This window comes from Pyrus communis, chromosome 3, assembly GCF_963583255.1.
Source record: "Pyrus communis chromosome 3, drPyrComm1.1, whole genome shotgun sequence".
Classification (NCBI taxonomy): Eukaryota; Viridiplantae; Streptophyta; class Magnoliopsida; order Rosales; family Rosaceae; genus Pyrus; species Pyrus communis.
In genome coordinates this window covers 1,768,205-1,781,253 of record NC_084805.1, presented here as the reverse complement: position 1 = coordinate 1,781,253, position 13,049 = coordinate 1,768,205, and the positions used below count along the sequence as shown (strand labels likewise).

Here is a 13,049-nt window from a genome sequence, read left to right as displayed (position 1 = left end):
TTGCTTTGAAAAAAAAAACTGTTTCTGCTGTGCTGTGAGAATAAATAGCTGTGAAATAAAGCAGCAGAGTGTTTAGTAAACTTTTTTGTAAAAGTACTTTTGAAAAAAAAAAAAACAATATTATAGTGTTTGATAAACTTTTATGTAAAACAGATATGAAAAAAAAAATTGGTTTTTCAAAGCTGGGTTTTGCAGCTTTCTGTTTTTGGCTTTTTTTCATCCAAATCTGTGAAAAAAAGCTGAAACTGAATGTTTACCAAATATAAAAAAGCTCCCAACTTTTTTTGATAGCTATTGTTTTTCAGAATCACTTCAGCCCCAAACTAGGGCTAAGTCTTGGTACCGTCCTCTTCATTTATGTGGATCGGAAACATGAAGTACTTGTTTCTTCGCATAATTTATTTATTTTGTTTATAAAACTGCCTTGGGAAATGACATAAATGGTCCAAAAAATAAATAAATTGTAAAAAACGTGACAGTTTATAAGATCATAGGCTCAGCCATGAAAATTCCAATCCCATTAATATGTATGGCAGGTTGCAACCTAACCAATCTCAATTTCTCAAATTTAAGCCGTTAAATCGAATAAATTTACAAAAAGAAATAAAATCAAAGGCCATAAATTAAGGAGGAGTATGTGAATAGCACCACCCATTATTTTTTGGATGACTTATACTATATTTGAATAAGAAAAAAAATTAAAATTTTGACAAAGCCAGGATTTACAAATTGAATTGTACCAATTCCTTTATTTGGTCATAAAATAGAAATTTAGAATTTCTATGTGGAAAAAAATAACTTGAAATTTGAGACCTTTAATTTCTAAGTTAAAATTTCATGTATATAAGTGTCATTTCCAAATTTTTAAGAAAAAAGTTAAAATAAAAAAAATTTACATTCAACTTTCATTGTTCTTTTAAGTTAACTAACTAAGAAAATTTAAAAATTAAAAAAAAATAAAATTTCTCCATTTTTATTACCTTTATTTTAATTTTTTTTATAATATTAAATTTTCTCATCCAGATATACTGATATTAGTTAGAAGAGAAAATAAAAAGGAAAACTAATAAAAATGGTTTGAAAACTTTGAGTTTTAATGATAAGAACAAAATAAAAGGTAAAGTGAATAGTACCAAGATTGACTTTTTAGTGTAAAAATGTGATTTTTCGTTAAAATGAACAGTACCGTAAACTTTTCGTTAAAACTTTCAAAATAAAAACTTGTCAATGGCCGACTTTTGTCTGGGTCATGTGGTCTGACCACCGCCAAAGTTTCTCCCAAAAGTTGAGGAAAGAAAATGAATAGTTTTCAAAACCAAGGGTAATTTGGGCATCACAAGAAGTACCAAGTAATAAAGAATCTGAATTATTACAGAGACAATATCACAGAATTGATTTGGTCATTTCCGTATTGAATAGTGCCTGCATATTGAATAAGAATCCTCTTTATGAGGATTTAAAGATTAATCAATCGTGTTTGTTCATCATATATCGTATGGTTATTTTTTATTAAATATTATTTATATTCAATTTTAAAATAATTTTAGCCAAACAATATATGATAAACGGACACGATTGATTGATCTTCCAGATATCAACAAAAAGAATCCAAAGAGGATCCTATTCCCTGCATATTAGCCTGCATGATTAAAATGGTCAATGGGTGCCACGTTTGATGGGTGGGGGCAACTCAGTCATTGCAGCTACGTTGTTTACGGAACGACCACCGAATTCCGAAACCGAACCCCCAAGAGGGCAAGAGACAATAGCCAAAGCTGACCTACAAATGGGCCAACTTATTATCCTCTCGGCTCTATCTGCAGCTGTTGATGTCACTCCTACTGATAAATATGATCATTTCAAATAAACAATTTTATTTCTAGACCTTGACTTATTTAATTTGTCTATCGCGATGCCCTCGAGTTTCTGCATTGTAGTTTGGATCTCTCTTCTCATAATTCATTTGAATTTTAATTTTTTAAGACTTTTAAATTAAAATGGTTCATGAAATTATCATAATTTTTCAGTTTGATTCTTAAAATTTAAAATCGATAGGAATGTTTATGAAATTGTTTAGTGTCAATCATTTTGTAAAAAAATCCCATTATGAAGAACCCACAAGTCCAATTGGAGGGGTGATTTGACAAATACCCTCATTTAATGTAAATTTTGTACGAAATTACTAAAGTGATTAACAGTGAATAATTTCATAAATCATTTCTATCAATTTTAAATCTCAAAGGCAAAAAAGATAGACTATTTTAGTTAAAAAGTCTTTTTTAAAGCTAAAAGTTTGATTGATTTAAGTGTAGAATATTTGTTGTATAAAAAAATATACTTTATTCTCATTATTCTATATACTTGAATACGATCGTATAACATGTAAATATATATGTACAAGTATATACAACAAACTTGGGATGCAATAAACTATATTTTTCATATTTTAGTTACATTTACGTTTAATGGTAAACTAAATTATTACTTGAATGTATATTTTGAATTAAGAATTCGAGTGATACAATGTCGTATTTTTATTAATATATGGTAGGTTATACCTTGCTATCACTCGTATAATTACTAAGAAGAACATGTGTGAAGGGAACCAAATGAGCTGTGATGGACATTTTAAACCCACAACAACCAAAAATAACTGAAGAATCCCTAGCTTATGTGCACAATTAAATTTGATAATTGTTAATTGATAAAAAGAATGGATTATTGAGATTGACAGGCAAAAGCCACCACAATAAGTTAATTAATTCCAAAAATGAAACATAGATATATAATCCCTCCTTCATAAAACTCAAGAGAGAATTTCACCTTTCTCTTGTCACATATTTCTCAACTCTGACTGCGCTACGCAGATGCCTGCGCTTCCTGTGCCTGACAACTGATCAACCATGTTAGCATCATCAGGGCGGAGCTCCGGCGGGGAAGCGGGCACCATGGCAGAAGTGGTTCGTGAAGGCAGGCAAGAATCCGAAACGACAGACGTCTTGTCAAATTCAGTTCAAGAGGGAAACAAGGGTCACCGGAGCTTATATGGGCGAAACCGATGGCCTCGACAAGAAACGGTGGCGCTTCTGAAAATACGGTCTCAAATGGATGCCGCTTTTCGTGACTCAAGTCTCAAAGCTCCATTGTGGGAAGATGTTTCAAGGTGAATTTATCTTCTCGATCGAAAAAGTACAAGCTAGCTAGTTTGTGTACTTGTTTAACTTTAATTATTCACCTGAGATCGATCGTCACTCTTCTTCTTTTTTTTTTTTAATGTGTTTTGTTCTTTTCTTTTATAATTTGTTTTTGGGTTGCAAGTGAGGCCAGAGGGTTAGAGCTTTAGCCTTAGAGTCGGAGTAAATGTTCTTAATACTAAAGCTACAAACTTCTACAAATATTTCGATTTTTTTTTATCCATAAGAAGTTCATACGTACTTTTGCAGGCAATCTAGGTATAGCTAGTTTGGTTATTTGTTTTCGGATTAAAGGGTGGTTTTGTTAATTTTTAGGATTTGAATTTCGTATTTTACAGGGGTAATCTGTTTTCTTAAGTCTCCTGTATTTTCTTTTTTGTTAATTGATATTAAAAAAAAAAAAAAAAGCAAATGATGACCCAAATTATGTACAAGGGTTGCCATAGTTTTAATCAGGAGGCTAAGGTAATTTAAAAATAAAAGGGTAGAAGTAGCTTGCAAGGTGGAGATGAAACCAGATTTTGTTGTTTCCTTATGGAATTTTGATCTTATTATTTTAACCAATGTGTTCATATTCTTGTAAATATTCTTTTCCCCCTTGTTACTGAGTTTACGAGATGATCCGACTTAATAAAAAATAAAATTACAGCAGTCCATGAGCTTTTTTCTATCTAATCTTTATTTTTAATCTCTGTAGAAAGCTAGATGAGCTTGGTTATTACCGAAGCGCTAAGAAATGCAAGGAGAAATTCGAGAATGTGTATAAGTACCACAGGAGAACCAAAGAAGGCCGGTCTAAAAAACAAGAAGGAAAAACTTATCGATTTTTCGATGAACTTGAAGCTTTCGATCATCAAAATCATCACCATTCATCAACAATAATACCAGCAAAACCTCAAGTAGTCCTGTGGCCAACCATGAACAATAACCATCCAAACAACCCTAGTCTTGTAGTTCCTCATGTCACCACTACCACTCTTCCTCTTTCTTCAACGCCAAGCATCATGGCCCCAACAAATGGTTCTCTTCCAAATTGTCCTCAAATTTCACCACCACACATTACAAAATCACCTCTCAATCTCTCTCAGCAAAATATTAATGGTTTCAAGCCGAACTCGGCAACAAACAATCTTTTTTTGAGCTCTACTTCCTCGTCTGCCTCTGATAAAGAGTTTCAAGTTCAACCCCGTGACAAGAGGAAAATGAAGTGGAAGTACTTCTTCAGAAGGCTGACCAAGGACGTGCTGGAGAAGCAAGAGAAGCTGCAGGAGAAATTCTTAGAAGCCATAGCGAAGTGCGAGCACCAACGAATGGTGAGAGAAGCAGCTTGGAGGAAGGAAGAGATGGCAAGAATGAGTAAAGAGCACGAAATTTTAGCCCAAGAAAGATCATTAGCAGCAGCACAAGATGCCGCGGTAATTGAATTCTTGCAAAAGTTTTTGGGGCAACAAAACTCGACAAATATTCAAGCACTCGAGGCACCATCATCACGGCCCCATCCACTGCCAGTACTAATGCCACCACCGCTGCAAGCTCCGGTGGCAGTGATCACAAGTAGTACTTTTCATGTTCCGAAACTAAATAACGGTGAAAGTCCGTTTCCTGGAGGATCCACAAGATGGCCGAGAGTTGAAGTTGAAGCTTTGATAAACTTGAGGACATATCTTGACGTGAAGTACCAAGAAGCCGGGCCTAAGGGGTCTCTTTGGGAGGAGATATCGGCGGGGATGAGGCGGCTCGGATACAATAGGAGTGCAAAGAGGTGCAAAGAGAAGTGGGAGAACATCAACAAGTACTACAAGAAGGTGAAGGTGAGCAGCAAAACACGGTCTGAGGATTCAAAAACATGTCCATATTTTCACCAGCTGGACATCTTGCACTGTAAAAAGAACAATAAGAATAATGCTGGTCATGTGGTGAAGCCCAATGCTGAAACAATGCAGCCATTGATCAATGTCCAGCCAGACCAGCCAGCAATTGAAGATATCGAAAGGGAAAATGGGGATCGAAATGAAGACAACGAAGATGGAGAGAGTACAGAGGAAGAAGATCGGAATGATGACCAGATGGAGATGGTAACCAACTAGAAAGAGTCATCAATGGACATGGTGGATTCATGATGAGTGAGATAGAATAACTAAGTCTCTTTGTTTTTACTCTTCAGATCCATTTGACATAAAATGTCAATCCCAAATACTATCCCAACACATGACTGTAAAGGCACATACAAAAAATAAGATAAAAAGGATAGTGAATTATTTTTCCTCAGGTCCCAACTGATCTCAGTCTAGCAATTAACCATCAAGTGGGTTTGCACCAAAATAATGATCCTCTCTAACTAGGTGGATCAGGTTTTAAGGTTGAAAATTTCGAAACCACCACCCAATTAGTTATATATTGTAATACATAAGGTCCTAAAATAGTAACTTTAGCGCGAATTTTATTTTTAGTTTTTTACAAGAAGGTAAAAATTTGGGTCAAGTCACACAATGAATCATTCGTGAAAGTTGAACATAAAACCTCCATTTACACGCAGGGAGAATACCATTAAACAGTGTATTAATGGCTGATTTTATTTTAGTAGGATGAGATGGTTCTTACTTCTTTATGCATTAGTTACCTCTATCTAATTTTTGTGATATACACAATATATCTCAAGAATAAAAGGAGAAGCTATATGCATATAGTTTTTGTATTTGTTGTTATGTATTTTTGTGTTAATAGGGAGGTGGAGCTATATATCCACACCTTTTGACTTTCTCACTTAACCGTTTCCTTGATTATACACTCATCCCACTCATCGTTCAACTTGAAGATGATTCTTCTTAATTAACAAGGGGTGGAATCAAGAAACAAAGAAATGAAGAATTCAAAGGGCATCAAGGTTAAAACATATAATATCTCAAGAATTTTTTTTTTTTTTTGAACAAACAATATTATCTACTATAAGAGAGAGATGGTAGGTTTAGCCTTATAATAGTGTTGACCCTAAAAATTACAAAACCTACGTGGCGCGCAGGCCGAGTAACTAATAAGCTAACTACGTCCTTCGGTCGAATGCGGGGCGTGCCAACTCGTCGGCCGAGCCTGGCCGAGGAGTAAAATTTGTTGATGTAGCTTTGAGCGCGTTGCTGACTTCTTTAACTTGCGATTGCGGCCGAGGAAGGAACAAATCTCGACCTTTGGATTCTCGAGCCTGAAGACAAGGCTGCTAGTTCTACGAAGTTCAATATTAAATTCGGCTCTCTGGGTGCCGAATGTAGTAACCTGGTAACACCTCACTTCGCCGAAAAGGCTAATGAGATGACCTCTGCCAATAAGGATTTGAAAATCCTTCTCGACCGAGACTTGGATAGATAACCAATCGGCCTCGACGCAGTGCTGTTTATCCAAACTGAAGGTGCTTCGAGAACGGCTGATTCTACGGCAACAGTGCTGTTTATCCAAACTGAAGATGTTCGCCGGTTGCCTTCACAGTGCTGTTTATCCAAACTGAAGATGTGTCGGCGGAAAAAAGAAAATAAAAAATCTCAAGGTGTTGAGAGGTTTTGCGCAGGGCATTTATGTGTTGAATTCGAGGTCCTTTGAATGGTGTTCGCAGCCTTGTATTTATAGAAGCAGATGTGTGGTGCGGCTTCACTTGTGTAGAATTTGATTTTAATTCAAACTCATCAGCTAGAGTCTAGGTCAAAGACTTCCCAAGGTAAGCAACAACCTATCTTTTAGATATCATCATTATCTCTTTACTTCATGCAAACAATTAGCATGCATTAGCCAATTTGCTAAGCTTCACGGCACTGCCAAAATCCTTCAAATTCCAAAGGTGCAAGCCATCATGACTCGTGGGTTGCCTTCCACGTGGAGAGCATCAAAATGCTTCCCTTTCTCATGTCGTCTTATCCATGCAAACCATTTGCAAATCAATTGCAAATCCTTTTCTGCCATTATCACAAAGCGCTATTTCACCTTTATCTGATACCAACCCGCTGGATATAGCCTAATATTAGGCTTAGATAATCCAATATATATTAAGAGATAATATTATGATTAAAACCAAAATATTATTCTTTAATAATAATTGAAAAATATCTCAACCACTTCATCATCCAACGGTCTAGAACTTTACTCATCTAACGGCCTTGATTGTATGGGCCGATAGTGTAAATTTGGGTCCAAACAAATAGGCTAGCAATAATGTGATTCAAATTCTCATTTGACGAGAATCGAATCTAAGACCTTTCACTTACAAGTGAAGAGAAATATCACTAGACCGTAGTACTAAGTGACCAAGAAAACTTTGTTTAAATACTACAATTTAGGGGTTTATTCTTCACTTGTAAGTGAGAGGTTTTAAATTTGACTACCGTGGATGGTGAGTTCAATACTAAATTATTAAGGCTAGTCGCTTAGCTCATCCCTTACTCTTTAGTGTAAAAATATCTTTGTATTCTCAAAACTTTCATTCATTGGAGGGAAAACGAAATTTGGCAAAAACACACAAATAGGTCTAATTTTTCCTTTTCAATAAAACTAGAGGTACATGCCGACCACGCCTCCACTGTAAAACGCTTATATTCCTTCGCTAGCGGAAATCGGACATATGAACTGCATGCACCAGAACACCAGACCGAATATGTTTCCCCCTTGTGCAAGGAGTTAGAGGACTATTATCATTCTGCAGGACTGAGCGCTTCGACTAAAGAAGAAACCAGAGTGCTTCACACTTGGCAAAATAAAAAACAACTTTACCTTATATTTTAAGGGAAAAACCGAACGATTGACAGTTCCACGCACAAGAAGAAACCGTTGAACAAGGTGTTGGGGGACTTGAGAGAGCCCACTAAAGAATGAGAAGATCAAGACATTTTGAGCCTAACAAGCCAACCCAAGGAATCCAGTAGACAGAGCGATGTTGCAACAACGAAAGAAGATTGCCATCAACGACTGCTCCTGCCTAGACGTCAACTCTCGAGTTAAGTGCTTTGCAACCACCGTCGTGTGAGCCCAACGCTCATAGCGTATCGACCCGGGGAACCAAGCAAGTAGGCCTAGGAAGATATCACTTATTCTCCATATACTAGTCGAACATTAGAGAAGTAGCCCACACACCCTACCTACTTGTTCCACTCATTTATTGATAAGGTGGTGAGCGACCTCAAAGCCGAAGACTTTTAGGGCTCACTAAGGGCCTATATAAAGGGGCCAAGTACTCCTTATAAGCAATCGAATTCGTGTTAATAGATTTACATTACATCGTCTTGAGAACTATTGTAATCCAAAGCAAATATACGTCAGACCGCTCCAGTGAACGTAGAACATTTATAAGGGTGAACCATTTAGTAGTCTCTGATATAGTTTTATATTTTGAACCCATCAAAGATTGGTCATACTGATTTTGTGTTGACCTCCCAGTTTTGAGTTTTAACAGATTTTTTGAGTTTCAAGCAACACAAGCTCTCGATCGTGGCAGCTCCAGGTAAGTTTATGTTCATATGTTTTATTTGATCCAACTATTTGGGTCAAACAAAATATGGATTGGGAAGCAATATCAAAACGAAAATGCACACTAATGATAAATGTTGAGGCTTCGGGTCCATATAAATATCTTTTTATTACACCATAACCCCTAACCTATTAATTAATTTCTTTGTTCACGATAAGTTTTGTTATACGACTATATACTTGTTGGATATTTATCAACTAGTCACTATTCTAAAAATTTCCGTCTAGCATCGGCCTAGGTACTGGGCCGCTGGTCACCGTCCTAATTAATTCGTAAGCGTCCACCTAGCCCGTCCAGACTCGCCTAGACACCCTTGATCATGACTCTCACTTAGACAAAAAATATATAACTTTCATTTTATATTATATTTTTTTCAATATATAGTAAGAGACTTGTTGAATACTTAGATGAACACACATGATATGTGTGTCTCCTATGTTTTCATTATGTTCTAATATTTTATAATCTATATGTCATTCCATTTTGCAATTTATGTATCCCAATGAAATTATACATTTTAAGTATATTCAGACATTTATTTATAGGATATATAATATAATTTATTTAAATTTGCCTAATCCGCCTAGGATCTTGCCTAGGCCTAACCTAGCCGCCTAAGCGCTAGGCCTCAACTCGCGCCCGACTAGCCTAGCGCCTTTTGGAACCTTGCAACAATTAATGAAAAAATTATCTGTAAAAATAAATTTGAATATGCTAATAAATAATAAATGTGAATCAATAATTTGGGAGATTATGAACAAAATAAAATTAATATAAAATGGACAAAAACACTGATCGAGGCTTGCGTACCGCAATATCCTTAAAACATAATTTCATCCCTACTCAATGCTTGTAGTTCGATGAACGTCTGCTTCACCAAGATTCATCGATTAAACCAGAATTTCATAACTGAAAAACTTGGGTTCTGGCAAATATCTTTGTGGTTCTCTCAGTAAGATGGTTTTGGGATTTTAGAAGGACAACTTTTTTTTTTCTCTGTTCTAAATGCCAGGCAAATAGATGTATGTATAATGCACTTATACCTGTTTGCAACAAGTATAGATATGTGATGCATCGTTTGGGAGACATCTGCTCTGATGGGTGCTTAGCTGTTTGCTGTTCTTTCATCGTCTCAAACTTCATCCAAAAGGATAAGTCTGTTGATTTTAAAAATAATTAATTAAAAAATAATTCATTGATGAATTTAATTATTAGAGCCCGAGCCCAAGATTGATAATTAACTATAATTACTAATTAATTATCACACTCCAGAGCTCAAACTAAAGGTTCAAGCTCAATTTTGCTCTCCAATGTCCAACTCTCCAATCACTGTGTGAGAGGGACAAAGTCTTATAAAATGTGAGAAACTTTTGGTGGTGACCAATATGAGACAATGAACTAGAATAAATTTTTACTCAAAAACTCCGATAATACTTGAACTAAAATGTGGCAAATAGATAGTAACAAACATGTCATTTAAAATATTCAAATATAGGACTACTAAACTATAATGCTAAATGGAATGACAGTATAACTGAAATTGTAAATCTAACAGCAGGTTTGGATTTAAAATTCTTCAGTTAAATTCTCACTCTGTCAAGGGTTTTACTTTCTGAGAAGAAAAAAAAACTAGGAAATAATTGGCCCCAATGAATACGAATAGTTGTACATAGTCGTAATCGCAGATAAACATCAAACATCGGTGGCAGATACGACAGTTGTCCCCACTAAAAATGTCGTCACTAAACCTAGTTCGTTAGTATTTTAACTGCACCTAATTAAAGGGTATTCTGGATAAGCAGAAAGACATGATAGATGCTTTTCTTGTTGTCTGCGTCTTCTACTTGTTTATTATGGCTTGCACCTTACAGTAACTTATCATCATATTATATGCAACCTTGAGAAGAAGGTTTTCTAGTTTCTTTTCACACAAATCTTGAAGTTATAGTATGCTATTAAGACTCGTTTAGAAATGTTTTTGAAATGATCAAATGCGTTTTTTGATCAAATGTTTTGGATGTCTGAAGTGAAATGCTTCTTAAAATAAGCACATCTCACAAAAAGCACTTCAAGTTTTATTTTAAAAACATTTTCACAAAAAACCCTTCCAAGCATTTGAAAAAGTGTTCCGAACGATCATTTAATAATACAAACAAATTAAAGAGAGATATTTAGTTAGTAAAGTCCATCATTCGTAAGCTTCGTTGTGCTGCGATCACAAATAACAATACTAGGTACAATGAAAAGTAATAATAACAGTGTTGTAAAAATCGGCTTAAACAGTGCTTAGGCGCTGGGCGGTGAGATGCCGACCCGACTGGGTGCCAAACGGTGGACAAGATCGGGGAATTATTTAGCGCCCACCTGGGCGCTCCTAGGCGTTCCTAGGCGATGGTGCTAGGCGGTTCTCCCAGTCGCCTTCCACATCCGGTCGCACCAAATAATCGCAGATTCGTCGAGAAATATGACGAGAGAGAGAGAGAGAGAGAGAGAGAAAGGGGGAGAAGGAGAGAGGGAGAGAGCGAGAGAGATCGTGCAAAGAGGCATGGAGGTTGAAAGGGATTATCTGCTGCAGAGAAGGGGACAGTGCAGATGAGATTTGAGAGAAAAATGGGTTTTTTTTTTATTATTAAAAGATTTTGACAATTTATTTTAACAATCATATCAGGCCCAACATCTTTTTTAAAGAATAAGGCCCAACAATAAGTAATAATTTAAATTTAATGGTCTTAACAACACTTAATGTCCATATTTTATGATAAATTTTTATTTTTGTATGTTTTGCATTTTAATTTTTTTTTTTTCAAATTTTATATACAAGCATGGTTTTTTAAGTGTAAACATGCACTTATTTATATATATATTATATAACAAATTTATTTAAAAAATACAAATTCACCTAGCCCGTCCAAATGCCTAGGCGTTAGGATCCAGCTCATCACCTGACTAGCGTTTAGCGCCTTTTAGAACCATAAATAATAATAAAAAGAATTAGTTTAACATCACATGATCAAGTTTCAGGAGTCTCAGGTACCTTATAAAATTCCTTATATTATTGATGTTTACTACTACTCTATCCCATTCTATGGGCATGAAACAAAGTTAATACCAAATGCTTTGGGTTTAAGGCATAAGATAAAATCTACAAATACGCCTCTAGTTACTTTCAAGAAACATTTTAAAAGACGTTACCAAAATATCTTATATGTTATGTTATATGACATATATTTAATGGTTAGATTATGCTAAAAACTTAATATGCGAAAATTCTAGAGTAACCAATATACGACATATTCTTAACGGTTAGATATGTGTTAAAGAATTCCAGCATACATCTCCAAGACCAAAAATAAATTCTTGATGTTTTGTATATATCAAAACTAACTTGCTTAATTACTAATTAAGGTTTAGTTTGAAGACTAGAACTATAATATGCATTAAAGTGAAAATTTTCTCCTCTTTTTGTTTTATACTTTTTTGGACAAGATGCCGTCACTAAAATTCGAGGAGGAAGGAGTTTTATGGATGTATATATATTGATGGTAACATTTGCTTTTATATCTTAGACTGTAGCATTGAGTACGTTTCAGAATATTTATTCGTATACATCCACACAGCCAGGCAATTCAATTTGTGGGGCACATGATCACCATGCATGTGTGTTCAAGAAATTCACTGTATTTTTATATGATGCACAAGGTGATACGGTTTGCACAATCAAAGGAAGTGTACCTTCGTAATAGTGAGTTGACATCCTTTATGGAACTCACTGTACGAGCTTAAGGGCCATTAAATTTGGACTTTTCAAGATAGAAAGAGGTTCAAGTCTTTGATTTGTATGCGGTGAATTATTAGATTGAGTTAATGAAAATCATCAGATTTAATTTGAGAGCTTTAAATTTGTTGGTCCTTGTCCTTCAAACAATGAGATCCGGAAAGAATCTCAATTCTATTATTGTACATCGTTGCTCTTGTTAGGTTTCTGATAAATCAAACGCACATTAGTAAAAGAAATCAATTTTGTATTTTTTTATATACACGCACGCGGCAGCCATATTAACTTTCTAAATAATTAGTAAGCGTTACATACACAAATATTGGATGTTATACCTTGGAAGGGGGAATAGATGAACTTTTATCACAAGTATATGGGATAAGTATATGAATTGACTATACTATGAGAGATTTTTCATTCTCTCCAATCCCAACTCCTCTTTGTTGTTGTCTAGGCTAAAATTTAGGATCTCAAAACTCCTTGGAAACTTATACCCCTCACAAGTTTCACTTATTAAATTAGGTTCGTGATTCTTTTTCACTTATAATTAAAAAATTTCAAGTTCGACTAACATACA

General features: G+C 35.1%; 1 pseudogene; it reads left to right on the top strand.

Annotated features, from left to right (window-relative positions):
• The first annotated feature begins 2,852 nt into the window (after positions 1–2,852).
• Positions 2,853–5,462, top strand: LOC137729811 (trihelix transcription factor DF1-like; annotated as a pseudogene).
• The last annotated feature ends 7,587 nt before the right edge of the window (positions 5,463–13,049 follow it).